At 55.4% G+C, this 20,500-nt stretch overlaps 11 non-coding genes across 11 annotated transcripts; all 11 read right to left on the bottom strand.

Annotated features, from left to right (window-relative positions):
* Positions 1-466: 466 nt before the first annotated feature.
* Positions 467-573, bottom strand: LOC138512832 (U6 spliceosomal RNA). Its single transcript, XR_011281545.1, has one exon. It is a non-coding gene; the product is annotated as a U6 spliceosomal RNA (small nuclear RNA).
* A 1,756-nt stretch (positions 574-2,329) lies between these two features.
* Positions 2,330-2,436, bottom strand: LOC138512831 (U6 spliceosomal RNA). The gene has a single exon (XR_011281544.1). It is a non-coding gene; the product is annotated as a U6 spliceosomal RNA (small nuclear RNA).
* Positions 2,437-4,192: 1,756 nt separating this feature from the next.
* On the bottom strand, positions 4,193-4,299 carry LOC138512830 (U6 spliceosomal RNA). Its single transcript, XR_011281543.1, has one exon. It is a non-coding gene; the product is annotated as a U6 spliceosomal RNA (small nuclear RNA).
* Positions 4,300-6,047: 1,748 nt separating this feature from the next.
* LOC138512829 (U6 spliceosomal RNA) lies at positions 6,048-6,154 on the bottom strand. Its single transcript, XR_011281542.1, has one exon. It is a non-coding gene; the product is annotated as a U6 spliceosomal RNA (small nuclear RNA).
* A 1,748-nt stretch (positions 6,155-7,902) lies between these two features.
* LOC138512828 (U6 spliceosomal RNA) lies at positions 7,903-8,009 on the bottom strand. Its single transcript, XR_011281541.1, has one exon. It is a non-coding gene; the product is annotated as a U6 spliceosomal RNA (small nuclear RNA).
* Positions 8,010-9,765: 1,756 nt separating this feature from the next.
* LOC138512827 (U6 spliceosomal RNA) lies at positions 9,766-9,872 on the bottom strand. Its single transcript, XR_011281540.1, has one exon. It is a non-coding gene; the product is annotated as a U6 spliceosomal RNA (small nuclear RNA).
* Positions 9,873-11,620: 1,748 nt separating this feature from the next.
* On the bottom strand, positions 11,621-11,727 carry LOC138512826 (U6 spliceosomal RNA). The gene has a single exon (XR_011281539.1). It is a non-coding gene; the product is annotated as a U6 spliceosomal RNA (small nuclear RNA).
* A 1,748-nt stretch (positions 11,728-13,475) lies between these two features.
* Positions 13,476-13,582, bottom strand: LOC138512825 (U6 spliceosomal RNA). The gene has a single exon (XR_011281538.1). It is a non-coding gene; the product is annotated as a U6 spliceosomal RNA (small nuclear RNA).
* A 1,748-nt stretch (positions 13,583-15,330) lies between these two features.
* On the bottom strand, positions 15,331-15,437 carry LOC138512824 (U6 spliceosomal RNA). Its single transcript, XR_011281537.1, has one exon. It is a non-coding gene; the product is annotated as a U6 spliceosomal RNA (small nuclear RNA).
* Positions 15,438-17,186: 1,749 nt separating this feature from the next.
* On the bottom strand, positions 17,187-17,293 carry LOC138512823 (U6 spliceosomal RNA). Its single transcript, XR_011281536.1, has one exon. It is a non-coding gene; the product is annotated as a U6 spliceosomal RNA (small nuclear RNA).
* Positions 17,294-19,041: 1,748 nt separating this feature from the next.
* On the bottom strand, positions 19,042-19,148 carry LOC138512821 (U6 spliceosomal RNA). Its single transcript, XR_011281535.1, has one exon. It is a non-coding gene; the product is annotated as a U6 spliceosomal RNA (small nuclear RNA).
* Between the last annotated feature and the right edge of the window lie 1,352 nt (positions 19,149-20,500).

Here is a 20,500-nt window from a genome sequence, read left to right as displayed (position 1 = left end):
CCCAGCAGGCCCTGGCTGACTGGTGATTTGCATACACACAGAGACACGCACGCACGCACACTCTCTCTCGTGCTATCTGCTGCCTTTCAGATCCTGCCACCCCTCTCTTGCTTTAAAGGAGCAGTTGGCGAATGACACTGAGCAAAGAATGCACAAGTGGGTAAAGAGATCACACACCTAGAGGCAGCCAGCTCTCATGAAGAGTAGGGCCTAGAAGCAGTGAAGCTTGAGGGGCTGTGCGCTCTTTGCCATGAGCCCCTAGAGGCGGGTCATATAGAAAGCGCTATATAGAAATGAGCAGCCAGCAGAGGACAAGGCAGCCGCTCTCGGTGCAGCACAGCACAGAGAGGATCAAGAGAAACGGGAAGGGCTTCCGCGGCAGCGAGCAAGCACAAGACCAGCACGGGAGCGGGGCCCCTTTTATTCTGTCAATAAAAGGTATTTCTCTCCTGGCACGCACGTGTCTAAAAATATGGAACGCTTCACGAATTTGCGTGTCATCCTTGCGCAGGGGCCATGCTAATCTTCTCTGTATCGTTCCAATTTTAGTATATGTGCTGCCGAAGCGAGCACACACTTGGGGCTGAACTGGCCAGTGTATAAAAGCCAGCGCATCGGCTGCCTTTTGACCTAGGTTGACTTGTTATGCTCTAACTTTGGCAAGAAACTGTTTGGTTCTGGGGCCGGTATGGAACCAAGAGGCAAAGACCAACGACCCAAGCTTCCTCGCTGCTGGTTTGGCCCAAAAGGAAAGGTTCCGTGTGCTTGGCTATTGCAATGCAGGAAGAAAGGATCATGGTCCAGGCTGCATGCAAAGTGGCACCTCCCGTCATAATGCCTGGGTGATGGGTGCTGTGTGCCTGGACGCATCACAATAGTCCCACAAGCCAGAGAAAAGCCAGAGGGCCTGTGAGGGTTTGCTTGGGGGGGGCCCTGTTGAGTTCCAGGATAGGCAAGGTGAGGCAGCGGCCTAGTGCGCGGACCCCCGAGAGCCCCGGATTGCTGCTGCCCCCGCCTTCAAGCCAGAGATGCATTTTCAAACCGATGTAAGTTTACGTTTGGCTGCTGGCTTCAGCGACGGTGGCTTCAAAGTCCCGCCGGGTCTGCTTTCCTTTGGTAGGGCCAGGAAGCCTCTTACAACAGGTATTGGCTGCCTGTCGCCTGCTTTTATCAACTGTGCCAGGACGTGAGCCTTGTGTGTTACAAAATCAGGACAGCAGGCATTGCAGCGGCTCCTGCTTCAGAAAGGCACCTTGAAGAACAGCACTAGGAGCTAACGGAGAGCACCAGGGGTATGGGGGCCAGTGGTGCAATGGATAAGGCGCCTGACTAGGAGTCAGAAGGTTGTGGGTTCCACTGCCATCCGGCTGGGCTCCCAACTCTGTGCTTTGTTTCTTTGAATTACATTTAAATTCCCTTGGCCTTCACTGCTCGCAATAGACTTTTGATTTTATGTGGGGCGGGCCCGGTTGCACAGCAAGGAAACACCAGGCGCCATCTTGAAGCACCACCAGTAGGGGTCCCTCCCGACCGCCCCAACAGGCAGCAGATGATTTCTATGCATGTGTGCGTCCAGTCCTTCAATGGGTGGGGGTTGGCTTGTGTTGGACACAGTCCCAGGGCAGCCCTTCACGTCCCTGATCGGCCACGATCGGCCAGAGACCTCTCTATGAGCGCTGCAGGTGAGCCTTCTCGGGACCTCAGCAACTGAGGGGCACATTTCCAAATGAGGGAGACATTTCCAGAAAGCGCACCAGGGAACGGCTCGGCCTCTGCTCCGTGGCCTAACCCAGCCTGGTCCTTCTCCAACCATCTGGGAGCTGTCCAAAAGCCGGTGGGCCTGGCGGAATGGGCTCCCAGCAGGCCCTGGCTGACTGATGATTTGCATACACACAGACACACGCACGCACGCACGCACGCACACTCTCTCTCGTGCTATCTGCTGCCTTTCAGACCCTGCCACCCCTCTCTTGCTTTAAAGGAGCAGTTGGCGAATGACACTGAGCAAAGAATGCACAAGTGGGTAAAGAGATCACACACCTAGAGGCAGCCAGCTCTCATGAAGAGTAGGGCCTAGAAGCAGTGAAGCTTGAGGGGCTGTGCGCTCTTTGCCATGAGCCCCTAGAGGCGGGTCATATAGAAAGCGCTATATAGAAATGAGCAGCCAGCAGAGGACAAGGCAGCCGCTCTCGGTGCAGCACAGCACAGAGAGGATCAAGAGAAACGGGAAGGGCTTCCGCGGCAGCGAGCAAGCACAAGACGAGCACGGGAGCGGGGCCCCTTTTATTCTGTCAATAAAAGGTATTTCTCTCCTGGCACGCACGTGTCTAAAAATATGGAACGCTTCACGAATTTGCGTGTCATCCTTGCGCAGGGGCCATGCTAATCTTCTCTGTATCGTTCCAATTTTAGTATATGTGCTGCCGAAGCGAGCACACACTTGGGGCTGAACTGGCCAGTGTATAAAAGCCAGCGCATCGGCTGCCTTTTGACCTAGGTTGACTTGTTATGCTCTAACTTTGGCAAGAAACTGTTTGGTTCTGGGGCCGGTATGGAACCAAGAGGCAAAGACCAACGACCCAAGCTTCCTCGCTGCTGGTTTGGCCCAAAAGGAAAGGTTCCGTGTGCTTGGCTATTGCAATGCAGGAAGAAAGGATCATGGTCCAGGCTGCATGCAAAGTGGCACCTCCCGTCATAATGCCTGGGTGATGGGTGCTGTGTGCCTGGACGCATCACAATAGTCCCACAAGCCAGAGAAAAGCCAGAGGGCCTGTGAGGGTTTGCTTGGGGGGGGCCCTGTTGAGTTCCAGGATAGGCAAGGTGAGGCAGCGGCCTAGTGCGCGGACCCCCGAGAGCCCCGGATTGCTGCTGCCCCCGCCTTCAAGCCAGAGATGCATTTTCAAACCGATGTAAGTTTACGTTTGGCTGCTGGCTTCAGCGACGGTGGCTTCAAAGTCCCGCCGGGTCTGCTTTCCTTTGGTAGGGCCAGGAAGCCTCTTACAACAGGTATTGGCTGCCTGTCGCCTGCTTTTATCAACTGTGCCAGGACGTGAGCCTTGTGTGTTACAAAATCAGGACAGCAGGCATTGCAGCGGCTCCTGCTTCAGAAAGGCACCTTGAAGAACAGCACTAGGAGCTAACGGAGAGCACCAGGGGTATGGGGGCCAGTGGTGCAATGGATAAGGCGCCTGACTAGGAGTCAGAAGGTTGTGGGTTCCACTGCCATCCGGCTGGGCTCCCAACTCTGTGCTTTGTTTCTTTGAATTACATTTAAATTCCCTTGGCCTTCACTGCTCGCAATAGACTTTTGATTTTATGTGGGGCGGGCCCGGTTGCACAGCAAGGAAACACCAGGCGCCATCTTGAAGCACCACCAGTAGGGGTCCCTCCCGACCGCCCCAACAGGCAGCAGATGATTTCTATGCATGTGTGCGTCCAGTCCTTCAATGGGTGGGGGTTGGCTTGTGTTGGACACAGTCCCAGGGCAGCCCTTCACGTCCCTGATCGGCCACGATCGGCCAGAGACCTCTCTATGAGCGCTGCAGGTGAGCCTTCTCGGGACCTCAGCAACTGAGGGGCACATTTCCAAATGAGGGAGACATTTCCAGAAAGCGCACCAGGGAACGGCTCGGCCTCTGCTCCGTGGCCTAACCCAGCCTGGTCCTTCTCCAACCATCTGGGAGCTGTCCAAAAGCCGGTGGGCCTGGCGGAATGGGCTCCCAGCAGGCCCTGGCTGACTGATGATTTGCATACACACAGACACACGCACGCACGCACGCACGCACACTCTCTCTCGTGCTATCTGCTGCCTTTCAGACCCTGCCACCCCTCTCTTGCTTTAAAGGAGCAGTTGGCGAATGACACTGAGCAAAGAATGCACAAGTGGGTAAAGAGATCACACACCTAGAGGCAGCCAGCTCTCATGAAGAGTAGGGCCTAGAAGCAGTGAAGCTTGAGGGGCTGTGCGCTCTTTGCCATGAGCCCCTAGAGGCGGGTCATATAGAAAGCGCTATATAGAAATGAGCAGCCAGCAGAGGACAAGGCAGCCGCTCTCGGTGCAGCACAGCACAGAGAGGATCAAGAGAAACGGGAAGGGCTTCCGCGGCAGCGAGCAAGCACAAGACGAGCACGGGAGCGGGGCCCCTTTTATTCTGTCAATAAAAGGTATTTCTCTCCTGGCACGCACGTGTCTAAAAATATGGAACGCTTCACGAATTTGCGTGTCATCCTTGCGCAGGGGCCATGCTAATCTTCTCTGTATCGTTCCAATTTTAGTATATGTGCTGCCGAAGCGAGCACACACTTGGGGCTGAACTGGCCAGTGTATAAAAGCCAGCGCATCGGCTGCCTTTTGACCTAGGTTGACTTGTTATGCTCTAACTTTGGCAAGAAACTGTTTGGTTCTGGGGCCGGTATGGAACCAAGAGGCAAAGACCAACGACCCAAGCTTCCTCGCTGCTGGTTTGGCCCAAAAGGAAAGGTTCCGTGTGCTTGGCTATTGCAATGCAGGAAGAAAGGATCATGGTCCAGGCTGCATGCAAAGTGGCACCTCCCGTCATAATGCCTGGGTGATGGGTGCTGTGTGCCTGGACGCATCACAATAGTCCCACAAGCCAGAGAAAAGCCAGAGGGCCTGTGAGGGTTTGCTTGGGGGGGGCCCTGTTGAGTTCCAGGATAGGCAAGGTGAGGCAGCGGCCTAGTGCGCGGACCCCCGAGAGCCCCGGATTGCTGCTGCCCCCGCCTTCAAGCCAGAGATGCATTTTCAAACCGATGTAAGTTTACGTTTGGCTGCTGGCTTCAGCGACGGTGGCTTCAAAGTCCCGCCGGGTCTGCTTTCCTTTGGTAGGGCCAGGAAGCCTCTTACAACAGGTATTGGCTGCCTGTCGCCTGCTTTTATCAACTGTGCCAGGACGTGAGCCTTGTGTGTTACAAAATCAGGACAGCAGGCATTGCAGCGGCTCCTGCTTCAGAAAGGCACCTTGAAGAACAGCACTAGGAGCTAACGGAGAGCACCAGGGGTATGGGGGCCAGTGGTGCAATGGATAAGGCGCCTGACTAGGAGTCAGAAGGTTGTGGGTTCCACTGCCATCCGGCTGGGCTCCCAACTCTGTGCTTTGTTTCTTTGAATTACATTTAAATTCCCTTGGCCTTCACTGCTCGCAATAGACTTTTGATTTTATGTGGGGCGGGCCCGGTTGCACAGCAAGGAAACACCAGGCGCCATCTTGAAGCACCACCAGTAGGGGTCCCTCCCGACCGCCCCAACAGGCAGCAGATGATTTCTATGCATGTGTGCGTCCAGTCCTTCAATGGGTGGGGGTTGGCTTGTGTTGGACACAGTCCCAGGGCAGCCCTTCACGTCCCTGATCGGCCACGATCGGCCAGAGACCTCTCTATGAGCGCTGCAGGTGAGCCTTCTCGGGACCTCAGCAACTGAGGGGCACATTTCCAAATGAGGGAGACATTTCCAGAAAGCGCACCAGGGAACGGCTCGGCCTCTGCTCCGTGGCCTAACCCAGCCTGGTCCTTCTCCAACCATCTGGGAGCTGTCCAAAAGCCGGTGGGCCTGGCGGAATGGGCTCCCAGCAGGCCCTGGCTGACTGGTGATTTGCATACACACAGAGACACGCACGCACGCACACTCTCTCTCGTGCTATCTGCTGCCTTTCAGATCCTGCCACCCCTCTCTTGCTTTAAAGGAGCAGTTGGCGAATGACACTGAGCAAAGAATGCACAAGTGGGTAAAGAGATCACACACCTAGAGGCAGCCAGCTCTCATGAAGAGTAGGGCCTAGAAGCAGTGAAGCTTGAGGGGCTGTGCGCTCTTTGCCATGAGCCCCTAGAGGCGGGTCATATAGAAAGCGCTATATAGAAATGAGCAGCCAGCAGAGGACAAGGCAGCCGCTCTCGGTGCAGCACAGCACAGAGAGGATCAAGAGAAACGGGAAGGGCTTCCGCGGCAGCGAGCAAGCACAAGACCAGCACGGGAGCGGGGCCCCTTTTATTCTGTCAATAAAAGGTATTTCTCTCCTGGCACGCACGTGTCTAAAAATATGGAACGCTTCACGAATTTGCGTGTCATCCTTGCGCAGGGGCCATGCTAATCTTCTCTGTATCGTTCCAATTTTAGTATATGTGCTGCCGAAGCGAGCACACACTTGGGGCTGAACTGGCCAGTGTATAAAAGCCAGCGCATCGGCTGCCTTTTGACCTAGGTTGACTTGTTATGCTCTAACTTTGGCAAGAAACTGTTTGGTTCTGGGGCCGGTATGGAACCAAGAGGCAAAGACCAACGACCCAAGCTTCCTCGCTGCTGGTTTGGCCCAAAAGGAAAGGTTCCGTGTGCTTGGCTATTGCAATGCAGGAAGAAAGGATCATGGTCCAGGCTGCATGCAAAGTGGCACCTCCCGTCATAATGCCTGGGTGATGGGTGCTGTGTGCCTGGACGCATCACAATAGTCCCACAAGCCAGAGAAAAGCCAGAGGGCCTGTGAGGGTTTGCTTGGGGGGGGCCCTGTTGAGTTCCAGGATAGGCAAGGTGAGGCAGCGGCCTAGTGCGCGGACCCCCGAGAGCCCCGGATTGCTGCTGCCCCCGCCTTCAAGCCAGAGATGCATTTTCAAACCGATGTAAGTTTACGTTTGGCTGCTGGCTTCAGCGACGGTGGCTTCAAAGTCCCGCCGGGTCTGCTTTCCTTTGGTAGGGCCAGGAAGCCTCTTACAACAGGTATTGGCTGCCTGTCGCCTGCTTTTATCAACTGTGCCAGGACGTGAGCCTTGTGTGTTACAAAATCAGGACAGCAGGCATTGCAGCGGCTCCTGCTTCAGAAAGGCACCTTGAAGAACAGCACTAGGAGCTAACGGAGAGCACCAGGGGTATGGGGGCCAGTGGTGCAATGGATAAGGCGCCTGACTAGGAGTCAGAAGGTTGTGGGTTCCACTGCCATCCGGCTGGGCTCCCAACTCTGTGCTTTGTTTCTTTGAATTACATTTAAATTCCCTTGGCCTTCACTGCTCGCAATAGACTTTTGATTTTATGTGGGGCGGGCCCGGTTGCACAGCAAGGAAACACCAGGCGCCATCTTGAAGCACCACCAGTAGGGGTCCCTCCCGACCGCCCCAACAGGCAGCAGATGATTTCTATGCATGTGTGCGTCCAGTCCTTCAATGGGTGGGGGTTGGCTTGTGTTGGACACAGTCCCAGGGCAGCCCTTCACGTCCCTGATCGGCCACGATCGGCCAGAGACCTCTCTATGAGCGCTGCAGGTGAGCCTTCTCGGGACCTCAGCAACTGAGGGGCACATTTCCAAATGAGGGAGACATTTCCAGAAAGCGCACCAGGGAACGGCTCGGCCTCTGCTCCGTGGCCTAACCCAGCCTGGTCCTTCTCCAACCATCTGGGAGCTGTCCAAAAGCCGGTGGGCCTGGCGGAATGGGCTCCCAGCAGGCCCTGGCTGACTGGTGATTTGCATACACACAGAGACACGCACGCACGCACACTCTCTCTCGTGCTATCTGCTGCCTTTCAGATCCTGCCACCCCTCTCTTGCTTTAAAGGAGCAGTTGGCGAATGACACTGAGCAAAGAATGCACAAGTGGGTAAAGAGATCACACACCTAGAGGCAGCCAGCTCTCATGAAGAGTAGGGCCTAGAAGCAGTGAAGCTTGAGGGGCTGTGCGCTCTTTGCCATGAGCCCCTAGAGGCGGGTCATATAGAAAGCGCTATATAGAAATGAGCAGCCAGCAGAGGACAAGGCAGCCGCTCTCGGTGCAGCACAGCACAGAGAGGATCAAGAGAAACGGGAAGGGCTTCCGCGGCAGCGAGCAAGCACAAGACCAGCACGGGAGCGGGGCCCCTTTTATTCTGTCAATAAAAGGTATTTCTCTCCTGGCACGCACGTGTCTAAAAATATGGAACGCTTCACGAATTTGCGTGTCATCCTTGCGCAGGGGCCATGCTAATCTTCTCTGTATCGTTCCAATTTTAGTATATGTGCTGCCGAAGCGAGCACACACTTGGGGCTGAACTGGCCAGTGTATAAAAGCCAGCGCATCGGCTGCCTTTTGACCTAGGTTGACTTGTTATGCTCTAACTTTGGCAAGAAACTGTTTGGTTCTGGGGCCGGTATGGAACCAAGAGGCAAAGACCAACGACCCAAGCTTCCTCGCTGCTGGTTTGGCCCAAAAGGAAAGGTTCCGTGTGCTTGGCTATTGCAATGCAGGAAGAAAGGATCATGGTCCAGGCTGCATGCAAAGTGGCACCTCCCGTCATAATGCCTGGGTGATGGGTGCTGTGTGCCTGGACGCATCACAATAGTCCCACAAGCCAGAGAAAAGCCAGAGGGCCTGTGAGGGTTTGCTTGGGGGGGGCCCTGTTGAGTTCCAGGATAGGCAAGGTGAGGCAGCGGCCTAGTGCGCGGACCCCCGAGAGCCCCGGATTGCTGCTGCCCCCGCCTTCAAGCCAGAGATGCATTTTCAAACCGATGTAAGTTTACGTTTGGCTGCTGGCTTCAGCGACGGTGGCTTCAAAGTCCCGCCGGGTCTGCTTTCCTTTGGTAGGGCCAGGAAGCCTCTTACAACAGGTATTGGCTGCCTGTCGCCTGCTTTTATCAACTGTGCCAGGACGTGAGCCTTGTGTGTTACAAAATCAGGACAGCAGGCATTGCAGCGGCTCCTGCTTCAGAAAGGCACCTTGAAGAACAGCACTAGGAGCTAACGGAGAGCACCAGGGGTATGGGGGCCAGTGGTGCAATGGATAAGGCGCCTGACTAGGAGTCAGAAGGTTGTGGGTTCCACTGCCATCCGGCTGGGCTCCCAACTCTGTGCTTTGTTTCTTTGAATTACATTTAAATTCCCTTGGCCTTCACTGCTCGCAATAGACTTTTGATTTTATGTGGGGCGGGCCCGGTTGCACAGCAAGGAAACACCAGGCGCCATCTTGAAGCACCACCAGTAGGGGTCCCTCCCGACCGCCCCAACAGGCAGCAGATGATTTCTATGCATGTGTGCGTCCAGTCCTTCAATGGGTGGGGGTTGGCTTGTGTTGGACACAGTCCCAGGGCAGCCCTTCACGTCCCTGATCGGCCACGATCGGCCAGAGACCTCTCTATGAGCGCTGCAGGTGAGCCTTCTCGGGACCTCAGCAACTGAGGGGCACATTTCCAAATGAGGGAGACATTTCCAGAAAGCGCACCAGGGAACGGCTCGGCCTCTGCTCCGTGGCCTAACCCAGCCTGGTCCTTCTCCAACCATCTGGGAGCTGTCCAAAAGCCGGTGGGCCTGGCGGAATGGGCTCCCAGCAGGCCCTGGCTGACTGATGATTTGCATACACACAGACACACGCACGCACGCACGCACGCACACTCTCTCTCGTGCTATCTGCTGCCTTTCAGACCCTGCCACCCCTCTCTTGCTTTAAAGGAGCAGTTGGCGAATGACACTGAGCAAAGAATGCACAAGTGGGTAAAGAGATCACACACCTAGAGGCAGCCAGCTCTCATGAAGAGTAGGGCCTAGAAGCAGTGAAGCTTGAGGGGCTGTGCGCTCTTTGCCATGAGCCCCTAGAGGCGGGTCATATAGAAAGCGCTATATAGAAATGAGCAGCCAGCAGAGGACAAGGCAGCCGCTCTCGGTGCAGCACAGCACAGAGAGGATCAAGAGAAACGGGAAGGGCTTCCGCGGCAGCGAGCAAGCACAAGACGAGCACGGGAGCGGGGCCCCTTTTATTCTGTCAATAAAAGGTATTTCTCTCCTGGCACGCACGTGTCTAAAAATATGGAACGCTTCACGAATTTGCGTGTCATCCTTGCGCAGGGGCCATGCTAATCTTCTCTGTATCGTTCCAATTTTAGTATATGTGCTGCCGAAGCGAGCACACACTTGGGGCTGAACTGGCCAGTGTATAAAAGCCAGCGCATCGGCTGCCTTTTGACCTAGGTTGACTTGTTATGCTCTAACTTTGGCAAGAAACTGTTTGGTTCTGGGGCCGGTATGGAACCAAGAGGCAAAGACCAACGACCCAAGCTTCCTCGCTGCTGGTTTGGCCCAAAAGGAAAGGTTCCGTGTGCTTGGCTATTGCAATGCAGGAAGAAAGGATCATGGTCCAGGCTGCATGCAAAGTGGCACCTCCCGTCATAATGCCTGGGTGATGGGTGCTGTGTGCCTGGACGCATCACAATAGTCCCACAAGCCAGAGAAAAGCCAGAGGGCCTGTGAGGGTTTGCTTGGGGGGGGCCCTGTTGAGTTCCAGGATAGGCAAGGTGAGGCAGCGGCCTAGTGCGCGGACCCCCGAGAGCCCCGGATTGCTGCTGCCCCCGCCTTCAAGCCAGAGATGCATTTTCAAACCGATGTAAGTTTACGTTTGGCTGCTGGCTTCAGCGACGGTGGCTTCAAAGTCCCGCCGGGTCTGCTTTCCTTTGGTAGGGCCAGGAAGCCTCTTACAACAGGTATTGGCTGCCTGTCGCCTGCTTTTATCAACTGTGCCAGGACGTGAGCCTTGTGTGTTACAAAATCAGGACAGCAGGCATTGCAGCGGCTCCTGCTTCAGAAAGGCACCTTGAAGAACAGCACTAGGAGCTAACGGAGAGCACCAGGGGTATGGGGGCCAGTGGTGCAATGGATAAGGCGCCTGACTAGGAGTCAGAAGGTTGTGGGTTCCACTGCCATCCGGCTGGGCTCCCAACTCTGTGCTTTGTTTCTTTGAATTACATTTAAATTCCCTTGGCCTTCACTGCTCGCAATAGACTTTTGATTTTATGTGGGGCGGGCCCGGTTGCACAGCAAGGAAACACCAGGCGCCATCTTGAAGCACCACCAGTAGGGGTCCCTCCCGACCGCCCCAACAGGCAGCAGATGATTTCTATGCATGTGTGCGTCCAGTCCTTCAATGGGTGGGGGTTGGCTTGTGTTGGACACAGTCCCAGGGCAGCCCTTCACGTCCCTGATCGGCCACGATCGGCCAGAGACCTCTCTATGAGCGCTGCAGGTGAGCCTTCTCGGGACCTCAGCAACTGAGGGGCACATTTCCAAATGAGGGAGACATTTCCAGAAAGCGCACCAGGGAACGGCTCGGCCTCTGCTCCGTGGCCTAACCCAGCCTGGTCCTTCTCCAACCATCTGGGAGCTGTCCAAAAGCCGGTGGGCCTGGCGGAATGGGCTCCCAGCAGGCCCTGGCTGACTGGTGATTTGCATACACACAGAGACACGCACGCACGCACACTCTCTCTCGTGCTATCTGCTGCCTTTCAGATCCTGCCACCCCTCTCTTGCTTTAAAGGAGCAGTTGGCGAATGACACTGAGCAAAGAATGCACAAGTGGGTAAAGAGATCACACACCTAGAGGCAGCCAGCTCTCATGAAGAGTAGGGCCTAGAAGCAGTGAAGCTTGAGGGGCTGTGCGCTCTTTGCCATGAGCCCCTAGAGGCGGGTCATATAGAAAGCGCTATATAGAAATGAGCAGCCAGCAGAGGACAAGGCAGCCGCTCTCGGTGCAGCACAGCACAGAGAGGATCAAGAGAAACGGGAAGGGCTTCCGCGGCAGCGAGCAAGCACAAGACCAGCACGGGAGCGGGGCCCCTTTTATTCTGTCAATAAAAGGTATTTCTCTCCTGGCACGCACGTGTCTAAAAATATGGAACGCTTCACGAATTTGCGTGTCATCCTTGCGCAGGGGCCATGCTAATCTTCTCTGTATCGTTCCAATTTTAGTATATGTGCTGCCGAAGCGAGCACACACTTGGGGCTGAACTGGCCAGTGTATAAAAGCCAGCGCATCGGCTGCCTTTTGACCTAGGTTGACTTGTTATGCTCTAACTTTGGCAAGAAACTGTTTGGTTCTGGGGCCGGTATGGAACCAAGAGGCAAAGACCAACGACCCAAGCTTCCTCGCTGCTGGTTTGGCCCAAAAGGAAAGGTTCCGTGTGCTTGGCTATTGCAATGCAGGAAGAAAGGATCATGGTCCAGGCTGCATGCAAAGTGGCACCTCCCGTCATAATGCCTGGGTGATGGGTGCTGTGTGCCTGGACGCATCACAATAGTCCCACAAGCCAGAGAAAAGCCAGAGGGCCTGTGAGGGTTTGCTTGGGGGGGGCCCTGTTGAGTTCCAGGATAGGCAAGGTGAGGCAGCGGCCTAGTGCGCGGACCCCCGAGAGCCCCGGATTGCTGCTGCCCCCGCCTTCAAGCCAGAGATGCATTTTCAAACCGATGTAAGTTTACGTTTGGCTGCTGGCTTCAGCGACGGTGGCTTCAAAGTCCCGCCGGGTCTGCTTTCCTTTGGTAGGGCCAGGAAGCCTCTTACAACAGGTATTGGCTGCCTGTCGCCTGCTTTTATCAACTGTGCCAGGACGTGAGCCTTGTGTGTTACAAAATCAGGACAGCAGGCATTGCAGCGGCTCCTGCTTCAGAAAGGCACCTTGAAGAACAGCACTAGGAGCTAACGGAGAGCACCAGGGGTATGGGGGCCAGTGGTGCAATGGATAAGGCGCCTGACTAGGAGTCAGAAGGTTGTGGGTTCCACTGCCATCCGGCTGGGCTCCCAACTCTGTGCTTTGTTTCTTTGAATTACATTTAAATTCCCTTGGCCTTCACTGCTCGCAATAGACTTTTGATTTTATGTGGGGCGGGCCCGGTTGCACAGCAAGGAAACACCAGGCGCCATCTTGAAGCACCACCAGTAGGGGTCCCTCCCGACCGCCCCAACAGGCAGCAGATGATTTCTATGCATGTGTGCGTCCAGTCCTTCAATGGGTGGGGGTTGGCTTGTGTTGGACACAGTCCCAGGGCAGCCCTTCACGTCCCTGATCGGCCACGATCGGCCAGAGACCTCTCTATGAGCGCTGCAGGTGAGCCTTCTCGGGACCTCAGCAACTGAGGGGCACATTTCCAAATGAGGGAGACATTTCCAGAAAGCGCACCAGGGAACGGCTCGGCCTCTGCTCCGTGGCCTAACCCAGCCTGGTCCTTCTCCAACCATCTGGGAGCTGTCCAAAAGCCGGTGGGCCTGGCGGAATGGGCTCCCAGCAGGCCCTGGCTGACTGGTGATTTGCATACACACAGAGACACGCACGCACGCACACTCTCTCTCGTGCTATCTGCTGCCTTTCAGATCCTGCCACCCCTCTCTTGCTTTAAAGGAGCAGTTGGCGAATGACACTGAGCAAAGAATGCACAAGTGGGTAAAGAGATCACACACCTAGAGGCAGCCAGCTCTCATGAAGAGTAGGGCCTAGAAGCAGTGAAGCTTGAGGGGCTGTGCGCTCTTTGCCATGAGCCCCTAGAGGCGGGTCATATAGAAAGCGCTATATAGAAATGAGCAGCCAGCAGAGGACAAGGCAGCCGCTCTCGGTGCAGCACAGCACAGAGAGGATCAAGAGAAACGGGAAGGGCTTCCGCGGCAGCGAGCAAGCACAAGACCAGCACGGGAGCGGGGCCCCTTTTATTCTGTCAATAAAAGGTATTTCTCTCCTGGCACGCACGTGTCTAAAAATATGGAACGCTTCACGAATTTGCGTGTCATCCTTGCGCAGGGGCCATGCTAATCTTCTCTGTATCGTTCCAATTTTAGTATATGTGCTGCCGAAGCGAGCACACACTTGGGGCTGAACTGGCCAGTGTATAAAAGCCAGCGCATCGGCTGCCTTTTGACCTAGGTTGACTTGTTATGCTCTAACTTTGGCAAGAAACTGTTTGGTTCTGGGGCCGGTATGGAACCAAGAGGCAAAGACCAACGACCCAAGCTTCCTCGCTGCTGGTTTGGCCCAAAAGGAAAGGTTCCGTGTGCTTGGCTATTGCAATGCAGGAAGAAAGGATCATGGTCCAGGCTGCATGCAAAGTGGCACCTCCCGTCATAATGCCTGGGTGATGGGTGCTGTGTGCCTGGACGCATCACAATAGTCCCACAAGCCAGAGAAAAGCCAGAGGGCCTGTGAGGGTTTGCTTGGGGGGGGCCCTGTTGAGTTCCAGGATAGGCAAGGTGAGGCAGCGGCCTAGTGCGCGGACCCCCGAGAGCCCCGGATTGCTGCTGCCCCCGCCTTCAAGCCAGAGATGCATTTTCAAACCGATGTAAGTTTACGTTTGGCTGCTGGCTTCAGCGACGGTGGCTTCAAAGTCCCGCCGGGTCTGCTTTCCTTTGGTAGGGCCAGGAAGCCTCTTACAACAGGTATTGGCTGCCTGTCGCCTGCTTTTATCAACTGTGCCAGGACGTGAGCCTTGTGTGTTACAAAATCAGGACAGCAGGCATTGCAGCGGCTCCTGCTTCAGAAAGGCACCTTGAAGAACAGCACTAGGAGCTAACGGAGAGCACCAGGGGTATGGGGGCCAGTGGTGCAATGGATAAGGCGCCTGACTAGGAGTCAGAAGGTTGTGGGTTCCACTGCCATCCGGCTGGGCTCCCAACTCTGTGCTTTGTTTCTTTGAATTACATTTAAATTCCCTTGGCCTTCACTGCTCGCAATAGACTTTTGATTTTATGTGGGGCGGGCCCGGTTGCACAGCAAGGAAACACCAGGCGCCATCTTGAAGCACCACCAGTAGGGGTCCCTCCCGACCGCCCCAACAGGCAGCAGATGATTTCTATGCATGTGTGCGTCCAGTCCTTCAATGGGTGGGGGTTGGCTTGTGTTGGACACAGTCCCAGGGCAGCCCTTCACGTCCCTGATCGGCCACGATCGGCCAGAGACCTCTCTATGAGCGCTGCAGGTGAGCCTTCTCGGGACCTCAGCAACTGAGGGGCACATTTCCAAATGAGGGAGACATTTCCAGAAAGCGCACCAGGGAACGGCTCGGCCTCTGCTCCGTGGCCTAACCCAGCCTGGTCCTTCTCCAACCATCTGGGAGCTGTCCAAAAGCCGGTGGGCCTGGCGGAATGGGCTCCCAGCAGGCCCTGGCTGACTGGTGATTTGCATACACACAGAGACACGCACGCACGCACACTCTCTCTCGTGCTATCTGCTGCCTTTCAGATCCTGCCACCCCTCTCTTGCTTTAAAGGAGCAGTTGGCGAATGACACTGAGCAAAGAATGCACAAGTGGGTAAAGAGATCACACACCTAGAGGCAGCCAGCTCTCATGAAGAGTAGGGCCTAGAAGCAGTGAAGCTTGAGGGGCTGTGCGCTCTTTGCCATGAGCCCCTAGAGGCGGGTCATATAGAAAGCGCTATATAGAAATGAGCAGCCAGCAGAGGACAAGGCAGCCGCTCTCGGTGCAGCACAGCACAGAGAGGATCAAGAGAAACGGGAAGGGCTTCCGCGGCAGCGAGCAAGCACAAGACCAGCACGGGAGCGGGGCCCCTTTTATTCTGTCAATAAAAGGTATTTCTCTCCTGGCACGCACGTGTCTAAAAATATGGAACGCTTCACGAATTTGCGTGTCATCCTTGCGCAGGGGCCATGCTAATCTTCTCTGTATCGTTCCAATTTTAGTATATGTGCTGCCGAAGCGAGCACACACTTGGGGCTGAACTGGCCAGTGTATAAAAGCCAGCGCATCGGCTGCCTTTTGACCTAGGTTGACTTGTTATGCTCTAACTTTGGCAAGAAACTGTTTGGTTCTGGGGCCGGTATGGAACCAAGAGGCAAAGACCAACGACCCAAGCTTCCTCGCTGCTGGTTTGGCCCAAAAGGAAAGGTTCCGTGTGCTTGGCTATTGCAATGCAGGAAGAAAGGATCATGGTCCAGGCTGCATGCAAAGTGGCACCTCCCGTCATAATGCCTGGGTGATGGGTGCTGTGTGCCTGGACGCATCACAATAGTCCCACAAGCCAGAGAAAAGCCAGAGGGCCTGTGAGGGTTTGCTTGGGGGGGGCCCTGTTGAGTTCCAGGATAGGCAAGGTGAGGCAGCGGCCTAGTGCGCGGACCCCCGAGAGCCCCGGATTGCTGCTGCCCCCGCCTTCAAGCCAGAGATGCATTTTCAAACCGATGTAAGTTTACGTTTGGCTGCTGGCTTCAGCGACGGTGGCTTCAAAGTCCCGCCGGGTCTGCTTTCCTTTGGTAGGGCCAGGAAGCCTCTTACAACAGGTATTGGCTGCCTGTCGCCTGCTTTTATCAACTGTGCCAGGACGTGAGCCTTGTGTGTTACAAAATCAGGACAGCAGGCATTGCAGCGGCTCCTGCTTCAGAAAGGCACCTTGAAGAACAGCACTAGGAGCTAACGGAGGGCACCAGAGGTATGGGGGCCAGTGGTGCAATGGATAAGGCGCCTGACTATTGAGTCAGAAGGTTGTGGGTTCCACTGCCATCCGGCTGGGCTCCCAACTCTGTGCTTTGTTTCTTTGAATTACATTTAAATTCCCTTGGCCTTCACTGCTCGCAATAGACTTTTGATTTTATGTGGGGCGGGCCCGGTTGCACAGCAAGGAAACACCAGGCGCCATCTTGAAGCACCACCAGTAGGGGTCCCTCCCGACCGCCCCAACAGGCAGCAGATGATTTCTATGCATGTGTGCGTCCAGTCCTTCAATGGGTGGGGGTTGGCTTGTGTTGGACACAGTCCCAGGGCAGCCCTTCACGTCCCTGATCGGCCACGATCGGCCAGAGACCTCTCTATGAGCGCTGCAGGTGAGCCTTCTCGGGACCTCAGCAACTGAGGGGCACATTTCCAAATGAGGGAGACATTTCCAGAAAGCGCACCAGGGAACGGCTCGGCCTCTGCTCCGTGGCCTAACCCAGCCTGGTCCTTCTCCAACCATCTGGGAGCTGTCCAAAAGCCGGTGGGCCTGGCGGAATGGGCTCCCAGCAGGCCCTGGCTGACTGGTGATTTGCATACACACAGAGACACGCACGCACGCACACTCTCTCTCGTGCTATCTGCTGCCTTTCAGATCCTGCCACCCCTCTCTTGCTTTAAAGGAGCAGTTGGCGAATGACACTGAGCAAAGAATGCACAAGTGGGTAAAGAGATCACACACCTAGAGGCAGCCAGCTCTCATGAAGAGTAGGGCCTAGAAGCAGTGAAGCTTGAGGGGCTGTGCGCTCTTTGCCATGAGCCCCTAGAGGCGGGTCATATAGAAAGCGCTATATAGAAATGAGCAGCCAGCAGAGGACAAGGCAGCCGCTCTCGGTGCAGCACAGCACAGAGAGGATCAAGAGAAACGGGAAGGGCTTCCGCGGCAGCGAGCAAGCACAAGACCAGCACGGGAGCGGGGCCCCTTTTATTCTGTCAATAAAAGGTATTTCTCTCCTGGCACGCACGTGTCTAAAAATATGGAACGCTTCACGAATTTGCGTGTCATCCTTGCGCAGGGGCCATGCTAATCTTCTCTGTATCGTTCCAATTTTAGTATATGTGCTGCCGAAGCGAGCACACACTTGGGGCTGAACTGGCCAGTGTATAAAAGCCAGCGCATCGGCTGCCTTTTGACCTAGGTTGACTTGTTATGCTCTAACTTTGGCAAGAAACTGTTTGGTTCTGGGGCCGGTATGGAACCAAGAGGCAAAGACCAACGACCCAAGCTTCCTCGCTGCTGGTTTGGCCCAAAAGGAAAGGTTCCGTGTGCTTGGCTATTGCAATGCAGGAAGAAAGGATCATGGTCCAGGCTGCATGCAAAGTGGCACCTCCCGTCATAATGCCTGGGTGATGGGTGCTGTGTGCCTGGACGCATCACAATAGTCCCACAAGCCAGAGAAAAGCCAGAGGGCCTGTGAGGGTTTGCTTGGGGGGGGCCCTGTTGAGTTCCAGGATAGGCAAGGTGAGGCAGCGGCCTAGTGCGCGGACCCCCGAGAGCCCCGGATTGCTGCTGCCCCCGCCTTCAAGCCAGAGATGCATTTTCAAACCGATGTAAGTTTACGTTTGGCTGCTGGCTTCAGCGACGGTGGCTTCAAAGTCCCGCCGGGTCTGCTTTCCTTTGGTAGGGCCAGGAAGCCTCTTACAACAGGTATTGGCTGCCTGTCGCCTGCTTTTATCAACTGTGCCAGGACGTGAGCCTTGTGTGTTACAAAATCAGGACAGCAGGCATTGCAGCGGCTCCTGCTTCAGAAAGGCACCTTGAAGAACAGCACTAGGAGCTAACGGAGAGCACCAGGGGTATGGGGGCCAGTGGTGCAATGGATAAGGCGCCTGACTAGGAGTCAGAAGGTTGTGGGTTCCACTGCCATCCGGCTGGGCTCCCAACTCTGTGCTTTGTTTCTTTGAATTACATTTAAATTCCCTTGGCCTTCACTGCTCGCAATAGACTTTTGATTTTATGTGGGGCGGGCCCGGTTGCACAGCAAGGAAACACCAGGCGCCATCTTGAAGCACCACCAGTAGGGGTCCCTCCCGACCGCCCCAACAGGCAGCAGATGATTTCTATGCATGTGTGCGTCCAGTCCTTCAATGGGTGGGGGTTGGCTTGTGTTGGACACAGTCCCAGGGCAGCCCTTCACGTCCCTGATCGGCCACGATCGGCCAGAGACCTCTCTATGAGCGCTGCAGGTGAGCCTTCTCGGGACCTCAGCAACTGAGGGGCACATTTCCAAATGAGGGAGACATTTCCAGAAAGCGCACCAGGGAACGGCTCGGCCTCTGCTCCGTGGCCTAACCCAGCCTGGTCCTTCTCCAACCATCTGGGAGCTGTCCAAAAGCCGGTGGGCCTGGCGGAATGGGCTCCCAGCAGGCCCTGGCTGACTGGTGATTTGCATACACACAGAGACACGCACGCACGCACACTCTCTCTCGTGCTATCTGCTGCCTTTCAGATCCTGCCACCCCTCTCTTGCTTTAAAGGAGCAGTTGGCGAATGACACTGAGCAAAGAATGCACAAGTGGGTAAAGAGATCACACACCTAGAGGCAGCCAGCTCTCATGAAGAGTAGGGCCTAGAAGCAGTGAAGCTTGAGGGGCTGTGCGCTCTTTGCCATGAGCCCCTAGAGGCGGGTCATATAGAAAGCGCTATATAGAAATGAGCAGCCAGCAGAGGACAAGGCAGCCGCTCTCGGTGCAGCACAGCACAGAGAGGATCAAGAGAAACGGGAAGGGCTTCCGCGGCAGCGAGCAAGCACAAGACCAGCACGGGAGCGGGGCCCCTTTTATTCTGTCAATAAAAGGTATTTCTCTCCTGGCACGCACGTGTCTAAAAATATGGAACGCTTCACGAATTTGCGTGTCATCCTTGCGCAGGGGCCATGCTAATCTTCTCTGTATCGTTCCAATTTTAGTATATGTGCTGCCGAAGCGAGCACACACTTGGGGCTGAACTGGCCAGTGTATAAAAGCCAGCGCATCGGCTGCCTTTTGACCTAGGTTGACTTGTTATGCTCTAACTTTGGCAAGAAACTGTTTGGTTCTGGGGCCGGTATGGAACCAAGAGGCAAAGACCAACGACCCAAGCTTCCTCGCTGCTGGTTTGGCCCAAAAGGAAAGGTTCCGTGTGCTTGGCTATTGCAATGCAGGAAGAAAGGATCATGGTCCAGGCTGCATGCAAAGTGGCACCTCCCGTCATAATGCCTGGGTGATGGGTGCTGTGTGCCTGGACGCATCACAATAGTCCCACAAGCCAGAGAAAAGCCAGAGGGCCTGTGAGGGTTTGCTTGGGGGGGGCCCTGTTGAGTTCCAGGATAGGCAAGGTGAGGCAGCGGCCTAGTGCGCGGACCCCCGAGAGCCCCGGATTGCTGCTGCCCCCGCCTTCAAGCCAGAGATGCATTTTCAAACCGATGTAAGTTTACGTTTGGCTGCTGGCTTCAGCGACGGTGGCTTCAAAGTCCCGCCGGGTCTGCTTTCCTTTGGTAGGGCCAGGAAGCCTCTTACAACAGGTATTGGCTGCCTGTCGCCTGCTTTTATCAACTGTGCCAGGACGTGAGCCTTGTGTGTTACAAAATCAGGACAGCAGGCATTGCAGCGGCTCCTGCTTCAGAAAGGCACCTTGAAGAACAGCACTAGGAGCTAACGGAGGGCACCAGAGGTATGGGGGCCAGTGGTGCAATGGATAAGGCGCCTGACTATTGAGTCAGAAGGTTGTGGGTTCCACTGCCATCCGGCTGGGCTCCCAACTCTGTGCTTTGTTTCTTTGAATTACATTTAAATTCCCTTGGCCTTCACTGCTCGCAATAGACTTTTGATTTTATGTGGGGCGGGCCCGGTTGCACAGCAAGGAAACACCAGGCGCCATCTCGAAGCACCACCAGTAGGGGTCCCTCCAGAAGGCCCCAACAAGCAGCAGATGATTTCTATGCATGTGTGCGTCCTGTCCTTCAATGGGTGGGGGTTGGCTTGTGTTGGACACAGTCCCAGGGCAGCCCTTCACGTCCCTGATCGGCCACGATCGGCCAGAGACCTCTCTGGTGAGCGCCGCAGGCGAGCCTTCTCGGGACCTCAGCAACTGAGGGGCACATTTCCAAATGAGGGAGACATTTCCAGAAAGCGCACCAGGGAACGGCTCAGCCTCTGCTTCGTGGCCTAACCCAGCCTGGTCCTTCTCCAACCATCTGGGAGCTGTCCAAAAGCCGGTGGGCCTGGCGGAATGGGCTCCCAGCAGGCCCTGGCTGACTGGTGATTTGCATACACACAGACACACGCACGCACGCACACTCTCTCT

This window comes from Ambystoma mexicanum, chromosome 6p, assembly GCF_040938575.1.
Source record: "Ambystoma mexicanum isolate Mex_15411 chromosome 6p, UKY_AmexF1_1, whole genome shotgun sequence".
Lineage (NCBI taxonomy): Eukaryota > Metazoa > Chordata > Amphibia > Caudata > Ambystomatidae > Ambystoma > Ambystoma mexicanum.
This window is presented reverse-complemented; position numbering and strand designations above follow the sequence as displayed.